A 14565-nucleotide genomic window follows, 5' to 3' on the forward strand; every position below is an offset into this window, starting at 1 on the left:
CTCAAACTTAAAGAAGCAAAGAAGGAGAGAGAGAAAGGAAGGAGAGCGAGCGAGGCTCATCGGTACGCGCACCCCAGAAGTGGCGAAGGGACGGCGCTCATACCCACTGCCGAAAGACGCAGCGGCGGACACACAGAGACCACAGGACGACATTTGTGCCGTCTCTTTATTTGACAGAGGAGGAAACGCTGTGTATTCATCCTGCACACCTTCCATGGATCGCAGAGGCTGGATGAGAAGAAGTCAGAGAGACTGAGGCAGTCCCACCGACAGCAGAAGATAGAAGCAAGCGCAAATCTCTGAAAACAGGCTCGAGCTTTTCCTGCCTCCAAAAGCAGAGTGAGGAGAGGAGACAGAGACATTTCCCTGGCAGCAGGGCGACTCTCGTGCGAGCCTCAAAGGATCCTATGTATTTTTTGGAAGCGTTAACCCTTTACGCGCGGCGAAACTGGAGTATTCCCACAGACAAGGTACACCATTTATTTATTGATTTATTGATTTGAAACACGTTGTGGCTTTGTACGTGCGCGCGTGTGTGCGCCCGTCACAGCGTGTGTGTGCTCGTGTTTGCGTGGTCACCAGTCACTCGGTGTCATTCTGTAAATTCACTGACTGAATGTAAAGTCAGTGACAAAGCAGCCAGTGTGTGTGTGCGGCTGTGTTGGTGTTCTCTGTGTTAAAATGGTGCCAGAGCACGGTCTCCGAGTTTACTACGACTACAATTTTAGATTTTTACCCTAAATATTTATACATTTTTATCTTGTGTGCCGTGACGTGTAAGTTACATATTTTATTCTTATTTATATATTTTTAATACTTACTGTCGGCTGCAGGTACAAAATACATTTCCGTGTGTTTGTACTGTGTATAACTGCGCGTGACAAATAAACCTTATCTTTGATTTGGTGAGGAAGGGACCAATTAGTGGGAGATGTTTTCATTTCTCTGCTTTACCTTTCTCTTTCTTTAGTTCCCCTTTATTGCTCTCTCTCTGTTTTCATTTGGCCTGCCTTCTTTTCTGCTTCTTCTACGCTGTGCTCGCACTTTTTGATGAACTCAGTTTAGGCAGTCAGCAAGCTGGCAGGCTGTTTTTCACTTCATCAAAAATTTTGAGTTATTAGGCCATACACCGACCTGTTATTACACTGAACAGGCAGGTCACCAAAGTTTCCTATTCACACACACACACACACACACACACACACACACACACACACACACGCAGAGTCGCACAAGCTTGTATAAATATTTCAGGGCTTAATCATATCGTAAACATTAGCTTGAAGGTCTGGTTTTGATTTTGTGGCTAACATATGGGACAGTATTCAAAGGAAATGGAGATGTGGAATATTAACTCAGCTTCCCGATCAGTGTGGAACACACACTGCAGTCAGTCATGGCTGTGATCAGGAGCATTTCAGGCCCTAATGTAGTTCTTTGTGTTGAAGCTCACCTTCATCAACAGCAGAATTGCTGCACTTTGTACAGTAGATGAAAAAGTCAGTTATGGCCTGTAAAAATAAAGGACAACATGAGGTTGTCTGTTTTCCATATAAATCAATGAACTGCAAATTTTCCTAAAAGTTTCTAACAGATTGTCTGGTTTGACTCTTGGTGAATGGACAGCTGGACTGAGGTCGGGTCTCTCCTGGACTGTGAAGCTGCCCGTGTTAGTTAAAAGAAAAAGTTCTTATTTGATTTATTCTTTATTGTTTCCAATTTGAATTCTTTTAATCGTAGAAGGTCGTATACGTCTGCGTAGTTATGAAATGGTTAAACTGTGGTGAGTTTAAGACTTGCTTGTATAAAAATCCCCCTCAGTGATACACCGACAGCAGTGACGTAGGAATGTTTTTTCCAGGCTTTGCGTGTGTTCCTTTGTGTGTTCCTCACAGTGGCAGGAGTGTAATTGTCTTTAGTCAAAGTCAACCTCATATCTTCAGGTCAACGGTTTTTCTTTCACTGCTCACTGGAGACGACGTCGCGGCTCTCCTTTGTCGCTCGCTCGCTCGGTTCCTTCATGAACTCGGCCAACATTCCTTCTCTTCAGTCTCGACTTCATATTTGGATCTCGTCTCACTGCAGAAACGAATTTAGGTCATAATGTCCTTCATTCCTATGGCCGTACATATTTTCTTTGAATGCATTTCAGGTCTATTTTTACTGTCATACCAACACCGATGACTGTGTATGTGCACTCACTTTGTTAGAAACACCTGAGCGAGAAACTTCTTTTAAACTTTTTGTTGACAGTGTGTTATTATCCTCATATTTGATGCTAATATTATGAACAATATTTTAGAAACACTTTAAGATAATTCATTCTGTGAGTAAATAAAAGAACAATTATCCCACACTGGAAAACTCAGGTTACAAATAAGTGGATCCATTTCTGTCCTGCCTAAAATGTTTAAACTAAGCTGAACCCAGTGAAAGGTGAGTCAACTCTGGGAAGTATCAGCCTTAGCTCTGCAGCAGTTTAACGCTTCTTTCACTGTTGTGGATTGTCCGAGGCGTGTGTGTGTGTGTGTGTGTGTGTGCGCGCGGTGGGTTGAAGCGGGGTTAGGGGGCTGGACTGTGTGCTGCAGCTCAGACACACAGAGAGAAAGGCTCTTGCTTTTTGCCTAATTGCTTCCAGAGACAAGATTTGCATTCCACTGCTCTCCCTTTCACTCTCTCTATCTCGCTGTCTTTTCTCTCACTCTTGCAGTTTTTCACTCTAACTGCCCCCTACCCTCTCCTCTTTACCTTTCAATTGGAAACATAACTTTGGATCCGTTCCTAAAACATGCACGTGAAGCTACAGAGGAAGTGGGCGATGGATTAAAGCAATTAACATGTCGCTGAGAAAGGAAACATGTTTGAAAACGACTGGATGGACAGATCATAAAGGAGGGCAGAGACAGTAGTAGAGAAGAACATGTGGAACTGATTAAGATTCAAGTGGGCCTATTAGGAATGAGAACATTTCAGACTGTATCCATATCGTGATCAGATTCAGAGAATTCTGCATGTCAGGGTGAATCGTAGCACCCTGTGGATTTCTGTACTGTGAAGGAGCTCGAGCTGAAACAGTAATTAAATTCATGAAAATCACCTTCTAATATTTGTCGTCCACGCTTAGTGTCGCACTACCTGCTGAGTGCTTGTGAAAGCCGAAGGCAGGCACAGGTACAGAGAAATGCTCTGTGCAGATGTTTGCGTTATATGAGTGGGTGAGGATTTAAAAAGATTTTGATTATAGTGTCTGTAACGTCTTGGTTTAAAAACCTATCTGTGATTATTTTTTGTCAAATGTTGGTGTGTGTTGGACTAATAATAATTTACGTGATAAATCTGACGGGTATCAGGTTCTCTTTGGGCTTTTCCCGATTCTCTGGAATGTTTTAATGAATTAGGACGACTGTGGGTTTCAGACCCACCGCTGGGAGAGACAATGCAGTCAGTGAAGCAGCACAGACAGCTGCTACATTCCACTGGTGGTTACTTTAATGGCAATGGCACCTAAAACATCTACTTCCATTTGTGCACTATTTTCATTGATTTTGGAAGTTTTTCATTGTGCGATCTCACTTGTTATATACACATGTTTCATTTGTACATATAAAACTAACAAGTTCATAATTATTGCTGTCACAGTGAGAGAAAAGACTGAATTACTGGCTGTTATGACAAGTAAATAATTTTCAGCTATACTGCAAAAACAAAGGAGGGTTATTTGAATGGATGCAAATTCCTGACTTTCTTCTTGAAGAGTCTTTTTATCAGTTTTTTTTTTTAACAATTCAAGTAAATGAGCAGCTTTCTTTTTGGGGGTAACAGAAATAAATGATCTGTTTTCACATTTTGGATCTATCATAATATTTTATTTGAAAGTCTTAATATTTTAAATTAAGTGTCATCGTTGAGGAAAATATGAGGTTTCATAGATGTTTGTTCTTTGAAACCTAAATAACTGGCAGTAGTGTGAGAGCATTTGTGCAGCTCTGTTTCTTTGTTTGTTTCAGAAGGTAATTTTTTTACTCTGCAGGCTTTATCAGATTATAATAGATGTATTTGCAGATTAAGGGGACTGTGTGTGAAGGACTGACCGCTGGGGCAGACAATGTGACCAGCCAACCATTATATGACCTGCTGGATCCCACCACTGCTGCAACTGAGGCACACACATGCACACAGAGGAGTTCAGCGTGCTGCACAGATATGGACACGTTCACCAGCAGCTACGCATGCACTGCATGAACACACATTGTCCTGGCCAGCACTGTTTCTAGTCCAGGCCTGACAAAAAAAGGCTGTGTGTGTGTGTGTGTGTGTGTGTGTGTGTGTGTGTGTGAGAGAGAGAGAGAGAGAGAGAGAGAACAAGATTCAGGAACTTAATTCTCCTCAATTTCCCTCACTCAGTGGCTCACACAGACACACACACAGACACACACAGACACACACACACACAGAGCATACACTCATTCTATTGTCTCTCTGTCACTCTCTCTCCACAAATAGAGCACTATCTCCTAGCAACAAGGCCTTTCAGAGGGATGTGTGAGATTGAGTGTCTGCAATACAGGGGTGTGTGTGTGTGTGTGTGTGTGTGTGTGTGTGTGTGTGTGTGTGTGTGTGAGATGGAGGGGGCACAAAGTCAGAAAAAATGATGAAAGTCATCAGAGGAAGGGCACACATTTTGAAATCCAAGTTAAGGAATGAAGGTGAGATAGTGGCTCGCCCATACAAGTATATTTATGTGTGTGTGTGTGTGTGTCTGTGTGTGTGTGTGTGTGTGTGTGTGTGTGTGTGTGTGTGTGTGTGTGTGTGTGTGTGACGTAGTCATTTTCCTGATGGACTGCATTACACATGCACAGTGATATACTGTATAACATTATTCTCTTGCTATGTGTACATGAGCAGATTTACTGTAGTTCCCACACAACACTCACTAGGGGCCACATAAAGGTCTGGCTCATTCATATTATTTTGACCATATTTTTCCTAGTTTTATTATTTTTCATTACATGCAAAGACATTTATAGTTCATTCATCATAAGAGCGCAGCAGTAATGTGCATACGCTGTGCCGATGTGTAAAGGAGTGTGTGCACACCTGTTAGTGGAACTCCCTCATATTCTACATTTATCCTTTTAGTCCAATAGTGAGAGCAAATTAAAGGAAGTATTCAGAGCTCCCTGTGAAAGGCTGTGTGCTGACACCATGGCTCTAACACATCATCTAAAACTGTGCTAACATTGTCCTTAGTTAGGAGAAATATTCAGGCCTCGTGTCACAGAAAAAGTTGCTCTACAAAATGAAAAGTCAGTAATAAATTGATGTGTTGGTGATTAGCCTGCACTGACAAAAATGTCACATCTACTCAAGCTGGTTAAAGTTAAGCATGATGGAAAACAGATAATATGTAAAAAACAAACAAACTAATAATGTCTATAAATGAAGTAAGTAAATACTGATTTACTGATTCAGAGTCACTTACTTCATAATACATGAAACTTTATATCAAGAAATAAATGATTTAGGCAGCATGTAATCAAACTCCATATCCATGTCCCACAGTTGGATGATCTTGTTGTCATCAGTGATGTCAATGAAAGTTTAAAAATCACATCAGAGAGCCTGAAGGTTCAAGGGAGCTTACAGAAGGTTAAGAGAAAAACGAGGGAGTGGGCTGAGTGATGAGGTGCATGCTGACTTAGTGCTTATCAGGGACCGAGTCCAGATGGTGTGCAAACACACCTCCGCTTTATTTTCATCCTTCCACACTTTTGTCCTTCATCTTCTCACTTTTTTCTTTCATACGAAGCAGAATTAGATGTAGATTTCCAGCATAACTAAACCCGACCTCTACAATATAAACTGTGTACCAGCTGCAATAAAAGCTGCCTGTGACAGTGATAATAAAGACTTTATTTATTTGTGCTACACTCACTTTATTGCTGTCAGCTGCAACCCAAAGGGTCGCCTTACATCACGGTGCCGCTGTTGTAGCCATCAGGATGCACGGCAGGACAAAGTGCTGCCGAAGAACAACAAAGGAAGCAGAGCGATGTTAGAAAACAGTCAGTGGCATGCAGAGGGTTAAGGCCTTTCACAGTGATGTGAGGAAATGTTTGGGGAATCTTTAGCTCCCCCCAAAACAAACAAACAAACAGATATGCTACAACCTCTGATAACAAATATTGAGGAAATTAGTAAGCATAATGATGGCTTCAGATCACATGGATACCACCACTGAGGGAATTAACCCCTCCCAAAAAAAGCTCCCTTAAAGGCTAAGCTCTAATCGTTTTATCACATGTTTCCAAGAAGGCAAATAAGCACACAACAACCGGTGAGACGCAATGATGAGTCTGGCAGTTGAGTTAAGTGAACAGCATAAATATTATATAGCCCAAAATTACACCAAATATACCTCAATTAAAAAAACAAATCTTGAAGCACACAATAAAATCCCCCCATAAATCAATACGCTTTCACCTCTGAGCATGATGGCAAAGACATGATCTGTGAGGAGGCATAGTACTGCTTACAGCACAGACACAATACCAGCATAAACAGCATATATGAATCTGAGTGACATGTAACATGTTCACACGTCTACATTTGACTACAGACACTGAGTAATTCATATTCTTAATCCCTATCTAGCCAAAACAGTTCAAGTGTAGTGATATATTAAATAAAATATTTAATTAGTAGATTATCTGTCTGTTCCACTGAATTACAGTCATCTGGCTTTTTAGATGCCGTGCAGAGTGGTCGGGTGCTTGCAGTGAGAAAAGGACATATCTCTGTGCCCAGCAGGCCAGCAGAAGATCCCAGGACCGCAGACAGGAAACTGATAAGGAACATGTCTTTAATCAAAACTGACACAGTAATGGGGGACCTGTTGCTTCTTTTATAGGGTTTGCTTACAAAAGAAGAGGGCTAGTCTGGAGCATGAAACACTCGGGCCTTGCTTAGTAACTTATAAAACAGGAACAGTGAATGCAGCACACAGGACCCTTCTATCAGTCCTTTCAGATCTTATCTAGCTCCTCTGGGGAATGAAGACAGACGATGTGATGGTAAAATGAACCATGAGCACCTGGAGTGTGTGTGTGAGAGAGAGACAGTTCTTTTCTATTGTTGGACTGCTGCACTGTTGGAGCTCTACTATTAAGCATCCTGCAGGGAGCCATTTCTCCTGTTTGGTTTATGATGAAACCAAATAGATCAAGCAACTGACAGCTCATCTGCTAATTTGTAGCATTTATGTAAATCTATTTGGAAAAGAACATGCCTGCAGTGTTATTGAATAATTTCACAGCTTCAGCTATATTCATTAATGAAGTACAATGTTGTTGTTTTTTTCTCAGCCATTTGACTGTGAAAATTACTATTGAGATATGTGCAAAAATTCTCTCTCTCACTATAAACCAGTACCAGTCAAAAGTTAAACACACCCACCCACCCACCCTGTGGGCGGTCTTTGTCCTCCAAGCTCGGGTCTTCTACCAGAGGCCTGGGAGCTTGAGGGTCCTGCACCCTGCTGTTATGTGCTGGATTGTCTCAGGAGCATCTCTGCGCAGCCTGCACCTGGGGTCTTGCCTGGTGTGGTAGACCCCAGCCTCTATACTCAGAGCTTGTTCCTGTGCTGCCATGATTAGTGCCTCTGTGCTGTCTGTCAGTCCAGCTTTGTCCAGCCATTGCTAGGATTTCTCTGTCAGCTACTTCTTCTATCTATCTTCTTCTATAAGTGGGCACGATATATATATATATATATATATATATATATATATATATATATATATATATATATATATATATATATATATATATATATATATATATATATATAATAGCACTATCTATCTATCTATCTATCTATCTATCTATCTATCTATCTATCTATCTATCTATCTATCTATCTATCTATCTATCTATCATAGATGCACTTGCTTAACCTATAGGTTGATCTACCTCCCCCTCCTGCCACTCTTCACCTCTCTTCCTCCCTCACCTTTGTTTGGATATGGCAGGGGCAAGATGAGGTCACTACCCCAACACACCATGAGGTCAGTTTACAGGAAATGTATGTATTTGTTAGTGTGGGCATTTGACCTTTCCTGGCATATGTGCTTTTTTTGTTAATGCAATGTTGTTTGTCTCACGTTAAAATAGATTACTGTGTTGATAGCTGAGAACACAAACACACAGTGGCACATTTTTACACAGCTTACACACACACACACACACTAAATCCCATACACCAGCCACTGCATGCTGGTTTGAGACAGAAAATATGCAATGAGAGATATCTGCTCTCTATGTATGTGTGTGTATTTTTTACCTTTATCAATGTTGCTTTATCAGCAGCATTCTGTCTAAATAATTTCTACGTTGAACATTATAGATGCATTTATGTAACCGTTCATTTTTGGCTGTATGAGAACCTTGTGTGCTTCTCTGTACAAGCACATTTCTCATCTCCCCCATCTCTTCCTCTAGTCTTGCTCCATCTCTCTGTTTCTGTCTTTTCTTTCACTGATTTTTTTTTTCATTGGATTTTGAACTGTTATGTCTGACAAACTGAGGAAATGTTGCAGCACATTTACAGAGAAGGAGAGGGATTTAGATAAACTGATGCAGCAAGAAGTGTGACTTGATACTGTGGCTGGATTTGAAGCTTCACTGCCACTGCTCCTAAAACAAAGATTACACTGAGTCCTTTAGTGTGTCATCTGTTTTTATTTTATCTATCTAGCTACGTTCAGATTTCTAGCATTTAGTAGAAAGCCTCTGACAAGGAGCATGTAGGTCTTATGTATGAATTTTATGTGAAGGTGAATAAATGACAAAATACAAAACATTTGAGAAAAGAAAATGAAAATTTGAATTGTATGTTTTAGTAGTAAATGTTTATTATGTGTACTACAATTTGAATTTAAATGTTGATTAGGTAAATACTCACTCCCACCTGCCTTACCTCACTGCCTTTCTTTTGCTCCAGTGTTAACAGGGAGTAACACAGCTAACAGTAGCTTTGAAAGTGTAGTCCACTAAGCACTAATAAATGACCATCCTATCTTTTCTAGTCGGTCTGGAAGGGGTTACAAAGCCATGTCTAAGGCTCTGGGGCTGCTTTACTGCTTCAGGACCTGCACAACGTGCTGTAATTGATGGAACCATAAATACTGCTCTCTACCAGAAACTCTTCAAAGAGAATGTTGATCCAAAACACATCAGCAAGTCCATCTCTGAATAGCCAATCAAAACAAAACAAACAAACAAATGAAATGAAAAGAAAAGAAGTAAGTGAAGAAGAATTGCTTAGTGCATCATTTAAAGGCCCCAGCAGCCTAGGCCTATTGCAGCGTAACTAAGGGAGGGTTCAGGGTCACCTGATCCAGCCCTAACTGTGAACTGTAGTAAAAAGGAAAGTTTTAAGCCTAATCTTAAAAACAGAGAGGGTGTCTCTCCATCATATCCAAACTGGGAGCTGGTTCCACAGAAGAGGGGCCTGAAAGCTGAAGGCTCTGCCTCCCATTCTACTCTTAAGTATCCTAGGAACCACAAGTAAGCCAGCAGTCTGAGAGAGAAGTGCTCTGTTGGGGTGATATGGTACTATGAGGTCTTTGAGATAAGATGAGGCCTGATTATTCAAGACCTTGTAGGTGAGGAGAAGGATTTTAAATTCAGAAAAATCAGTTGCATAATTACGGTAATACAAAGTACCATGACAATATGCTTAGTGTTAAAGGGTTAATATGTGCATTGAAGGTCATATCCTGGTCAAAAATGACTCCAAGATTCCTCACAGTGTTACTGGAGGCCAAAGTAATGCTATTAAGTAAGTAATTACACTACATTGCCAAAAGTATTCACTTGCTCAACCAAATAGTTGAATTCAGGTGTTCCAGTCATGCAGACTGCTTCTACAAACATTGGTTTAAAACTGGGTCACTCAGGAGCTCAGTGAACTCCAGCGTGGCACCGTGATAGGATGCCACCTGTGGCACATGTCCAGTTGTGAAATTTCCTTACTACTAAATATTCTACAGTCAGCTGTTAGTGGGATTATAACAAAGTGCAAGAAAATGGGATGCTAAGTTGCACAGTGTCCAGAGGTCACCAACTTTCTGCAGAGTCAATCACCACAGATCTCCAAACTTCATGTGGCCTTCAGATCAGCTCAAGAACAGTGTGGAGAGAGCTTCATGGAATGGGTTTCTGTGATCGGGCAGCAAGCCTTACATCACCAAGCTCAATGCAAAGCATCGGATGCAGTGATGTAAAGTATGCTGCCACTGGACTCCAGAGCAGGGGACTGGAATGATGAATCATGCTTTTCTGGCTGCCAAGTGTAAAGTTTGATGGAGGGGGGGTTATGGTGTGGGGGTGTTTTTCAGGAGTTGGGCTCGGCCCCTTAGTTCCAGTGAAAGGAACTCTTAATGCTTCAGCATACCAAGACATTTGGGACAATCTGATGCTCCCGTCTTTGTGGGAACAGTCTGGGGATGGCCCCTTCCTGTTCCAACATGACTGCACACCAGTGCACAAAGCAGCTCCATAAAGACATGGATGAGGGAGTTTGGTGTGGAAGCACAGAGTCATGACCTCAACTTGACAGAAGACCTTTGGGATGAATTAGAGCAGAGACTGTGAGCCAGGCCTTCTCTCCAACATCAGTGTCTGACCTCACAGATGTGCTTCTGGAAGAATGGTCAGAAATTCCCATAAACACTCCTAAACCTGTGGAAAGACTTCCCACAAGAGCTGAAGCTGTTATAGCTGCAAAAGACAGTCAAAAATCATGTTCAAAATGTTTTTGGTTGTTTTTTTCTACTTTTAAAGTCAGTTTAAGTGGCTATTCTTTAGAAATGACTTCGAGGAAAACCATGGCTCTTGCCTGATAAATTCAAGAAAAGTTAAAGTTTTAATATTAAAGCCAGCTTCATTTCACTGTGCATTGTACTGTGTATAACTGTGCATGTGACAAATAAACACTATCTTATCTATCTTATCTTATCACTAGGTTTAGATGTTGTAGACTTCACCTGCATGCTACACACCTCCCTCCACAGGTAGTGGTCTGCACCCTGTTACCTGCTATCCAACCAGAGTCTTGCATACAGTCTTTCTTTTGGTGTCAGTGGCCCTCGTTTAGTTTTCATGTACTTGTATAGCAAAGCCACCCACCCAGCAGTAAATCATTGATTGGAGGAGGGCGGAGCAGCAGACGGTGCAGACTATGACGGACAAACCTGGGGAGTAGCTGACAGTCCCAAGCCTCTAAAGATAGTGAGGGCAGCCCTCCATTGTTTGCTTTAATTCAGGTTGACCACAGTAAGGCCTGGTGCCAAGGTAACAATCAAACACTCCTGAATGAGAGCACTGACACACAGACGGTTGAGCTTCACTGATTGATCATTGGATATCAACACAGCCAGTAGTACAGAAAGAAACATAAAAACAGTTATACCATGACAACATGAAATCACAATAGATCATTTAAAAACCTAATTGCTGCTGGGACAAGAGATTTAGTTATTACTTCTCATTTTTAAAGTGTTTATCATCGTTTAGAAAGTTTGAATTCATCGTTTAAATCTGCCTGATTTTCTCCTCTCTTCTCTCATTCCAAGATCTCCAGCTGGTTCATACGCAGGTATGAACATCATGTGGATCTACATGTAGAATGAATGTATGTAGAATAATATGTTAACCATGCTCCAACTGGTCTGGACAACTACCTTGATCCTAGTGGAGTCAATGCATCTTGCACTATTTTTGTGCACACCAGCATTGGTGATCAAGGGACTGCTGGAGAGCGGTTAATGAAACTTTGTGTGAATGGGTTGACTTCACGTTTGCAGATGGTGCGTCCCCTTGTCCTGACTTGACATTATTTTCATAGTGAAAAAATTATTTTTATCATGAAAGCAAGTAACTCATTCCTACTTAGATGTAAGGATTATTAAATTCAAATCCAGAAACGTTAGCACAGCATTTTTGGATTTGAATTTAATAATCCTTACATCTAAATGTAAGTTTTTTACACCAGTGGGAGCCCTGACACCATGTTTCTAAGATGTTTAGAACTGAACACAAGAACTTCAGTTTTATCTGAATTTAGAAGCAGGAAATTAGAGGTCATCCAGGCTTTTTTGTCTTTAAGATATTCCTGCAGTTTAACTAATTGGTGTGCGTCATCTGGCTTCATGGATAGATTCATGGATAGATTCATGGATAGTCTCATCTGCATAGCAGTGAAAATGTATGCCATGTCTTCTAATAATACTGCCCAAGGGAAGCATGTATAATGTAAATAGAATTGGTCTTAGCACAGAACCCTGTGGAACTCCATAATTAACCTTAGTGTGTGAACCACTCTGCATTTAATTATTAGTTATTACACCCCGAACTGCATTAGATGACTGCCCCTCCCTCAGCCTGGTTCTGCTGGAGGTTTCTTCCTGTTAAAAAGTAGTTTTTCCTTCCCACTGTCCCCAAGTGCTGCTCCTAGGAGGGCCTTTGATTGTTGGGGTTGTAGGGTCTTTATCTTGCAATATAACGCACTTTGATGAGACTGTTGTTGGGATTTGGTACTATATAAATAAACCTGAAATGAATTAAAAAAGACTGGTACTGTAATTCAAACCACTGCAGTTCAGTACCTTTAATACCTATGGCATGCTGTAATCTCTGTAATAAAATGTTATGGTCAACAGTATCAAAGCTGCACTGAGGTCCAACAGGACAAGCACAGAGATGAGTCCACTGTCAGAGGCTGTAAGAAGATCATTTGTAACCTTCACTAATGCTGTTTCTGTACTGTCATGAATATCAACACCTTACTGAAGATAAGGTAATGCACTGTGTGCCAGTAGGGGACTAAACATCAATTTTACTACATCTCGAGCAATCAAATTGCTGTAACTAATTGTCATTTTAGTGTTGCCTTCATATTCACACATGGCCACTTAATGGCATAATCCTGTCAAATTAAGAGTTAATGGTGCATGGTCGAAAGTGTCTTTTGGTCCCAGGGGATGACATCAAAACCTAATTTACCATTGATTTATGTGGAATATTTATGCACACGTTTTTCCACAGGAACAAAAAATGTTGAAAATGGAGAAGTAGTAGAAAAACGCTGGAGTTGAACAGCAATGTGCTATGTTGGATTTGGCCTACTGCTGATTCTATGAAAGCCTTGTCATCAAACTGGCTTCTCAGAAAGACATATTTTGAAATGATTAGACTTGTTGCCTGGTGGAAGAGTGTCTCATTGTAACGCTGTCTTACTGTCAGTGAATAATTAAGTTACACGGAGTGTTCATACATCTGTATACAGCATTATGTACGATATGTACGATATTCCATATCGTACGTAGAGTGCGATGATGTTGGCAGCACAGATACACAGAGCCAGTTGGACTCTTCACTCTGCCTGGGAACATTCAGCCTAATGGGCCCATTATACCCGCCATTCTTGCACGCATGAACAGTGCAGATGCCAAAAGTGACATCACATCCACTGACCAGTAGTCCATCTCTCAGTTTGTTATAACCTCATGTGGGTGCGACAGCCATCGCCGCTGGGTTGAAGACAAGTTAGTCGTGTCGGGTTTTTATTGTCGGTTTAATGATATATCAGTATAGAAGCTCAGAGATTTATAGATTATATAGAGGGAGATGTTGCAACAGTTTAAAAAAAATGAGGTTTTCTGATTTTACTTTGTTTAGAGTTTTGCTGCTAGGAATGGAATGGCCAACCTTAGTTTAAGCTATTGGACAGCGTAAGAGGATGGATAGATGGATGGATGGATAGATGGACGGACGGATGGACATCGGATCTTTAAAAATATCTCAATGTAGGGAGTTGGCCACTAACATACATATATCAGTCAGTCAGTCAGTCAGAATACTTTATTGATCCCAAAGGGAAATTACTATTGTTACAGCTGCAACCGTTTCATTTAAACGAGTAAACCTAAAACACAATAACATACACTAAAGGCATAAAAGTATAAAGACTAAAATATATTGTCTCCAAAGACCCCTTAAAAGTTCACATTTCTGATGAAAGTAAAATAAAACAGAGTAATGCTTGCTAGGTCTTCCCCTGCAAATACACACATGCACAAAAGGCAGAAGGGATAGTCTTATGTTAAGGCTATGCTTAAGCACTTTTGTGCTACAGATCAGCCTACTCTGGTATTCTGTTCTGTGGAAAGCCTTTTTCCCAATGCTGTGTGGTAAGCACTTAGAAATCTATACTTAAAATATAGCTGCAATGACCAATGAGTGGGCCAAGCAGTGAGACGTTGCACTTGCTAGGAGCCAAGCTGTGAGAATAGCAAGGAAGAGGTGTTAAGATCTGCCAAGTTGCATGGTAAAACACACTTTTCTTAAAAAAAAAACGGAAAAAAGGTGCAATGACACAAAATTGCTTGTGCACCTTCAGGGAGGGGCCCAAAAGACTACTTCAAAGTTTGCTCTGAAGGTCATATATACCATGTTTTGTGAAAATCGGACAGAGCTTGCAGCCTTTGAAAAAATCTTTTCACTCTG

At 40.9% G+C, this 14565-nt stretch overlaps 1 protein-coding gene across 2 annotated transcripts in view; it reads left to right on the plus strand.

Moving 5' to 3' along the window:
* The window catches only part of tenm3 (teneurin transmembrane protein 3), a 280572-nt gene that overhangs the window by 63295 nt on the left and 202712 nt on the right, over positions 1-14565 (plus strand). Inside the window, exon 1 of one of the 2 annotated variants that reach the window (XM_030724604.1) lies at positions 49-470. The exons of the other annotated variant lie outside the window; for it this stretch is intronic. The gene's annotated coding sequence lies outside the window, so the exon portion shown is untranslated. Of the gene's footprint in view, positions 1-48; positions 471-14565 lie in introns of those variants that run through there. 2 annotated transcript variants of the gene reach the window in all.

Source organism: Archocentrus centrarchus, unplaced genomic scaffold (genome assembly GCF_007364275.1).
Source record: "Archocentrus centrarchus isolate MPI-CPG fArcCen1 unplaced genomic scaffold, fArcCen1 scaffold_38_ctg1, whole genome shotgun sequence".
NCBI classification, from domain to species: Eukaryota; Metazoa; Chordata; class Actinopteri; order Cichliformes; family Cichlidae; genus Archocentrus; species Archocentrus centrarchus.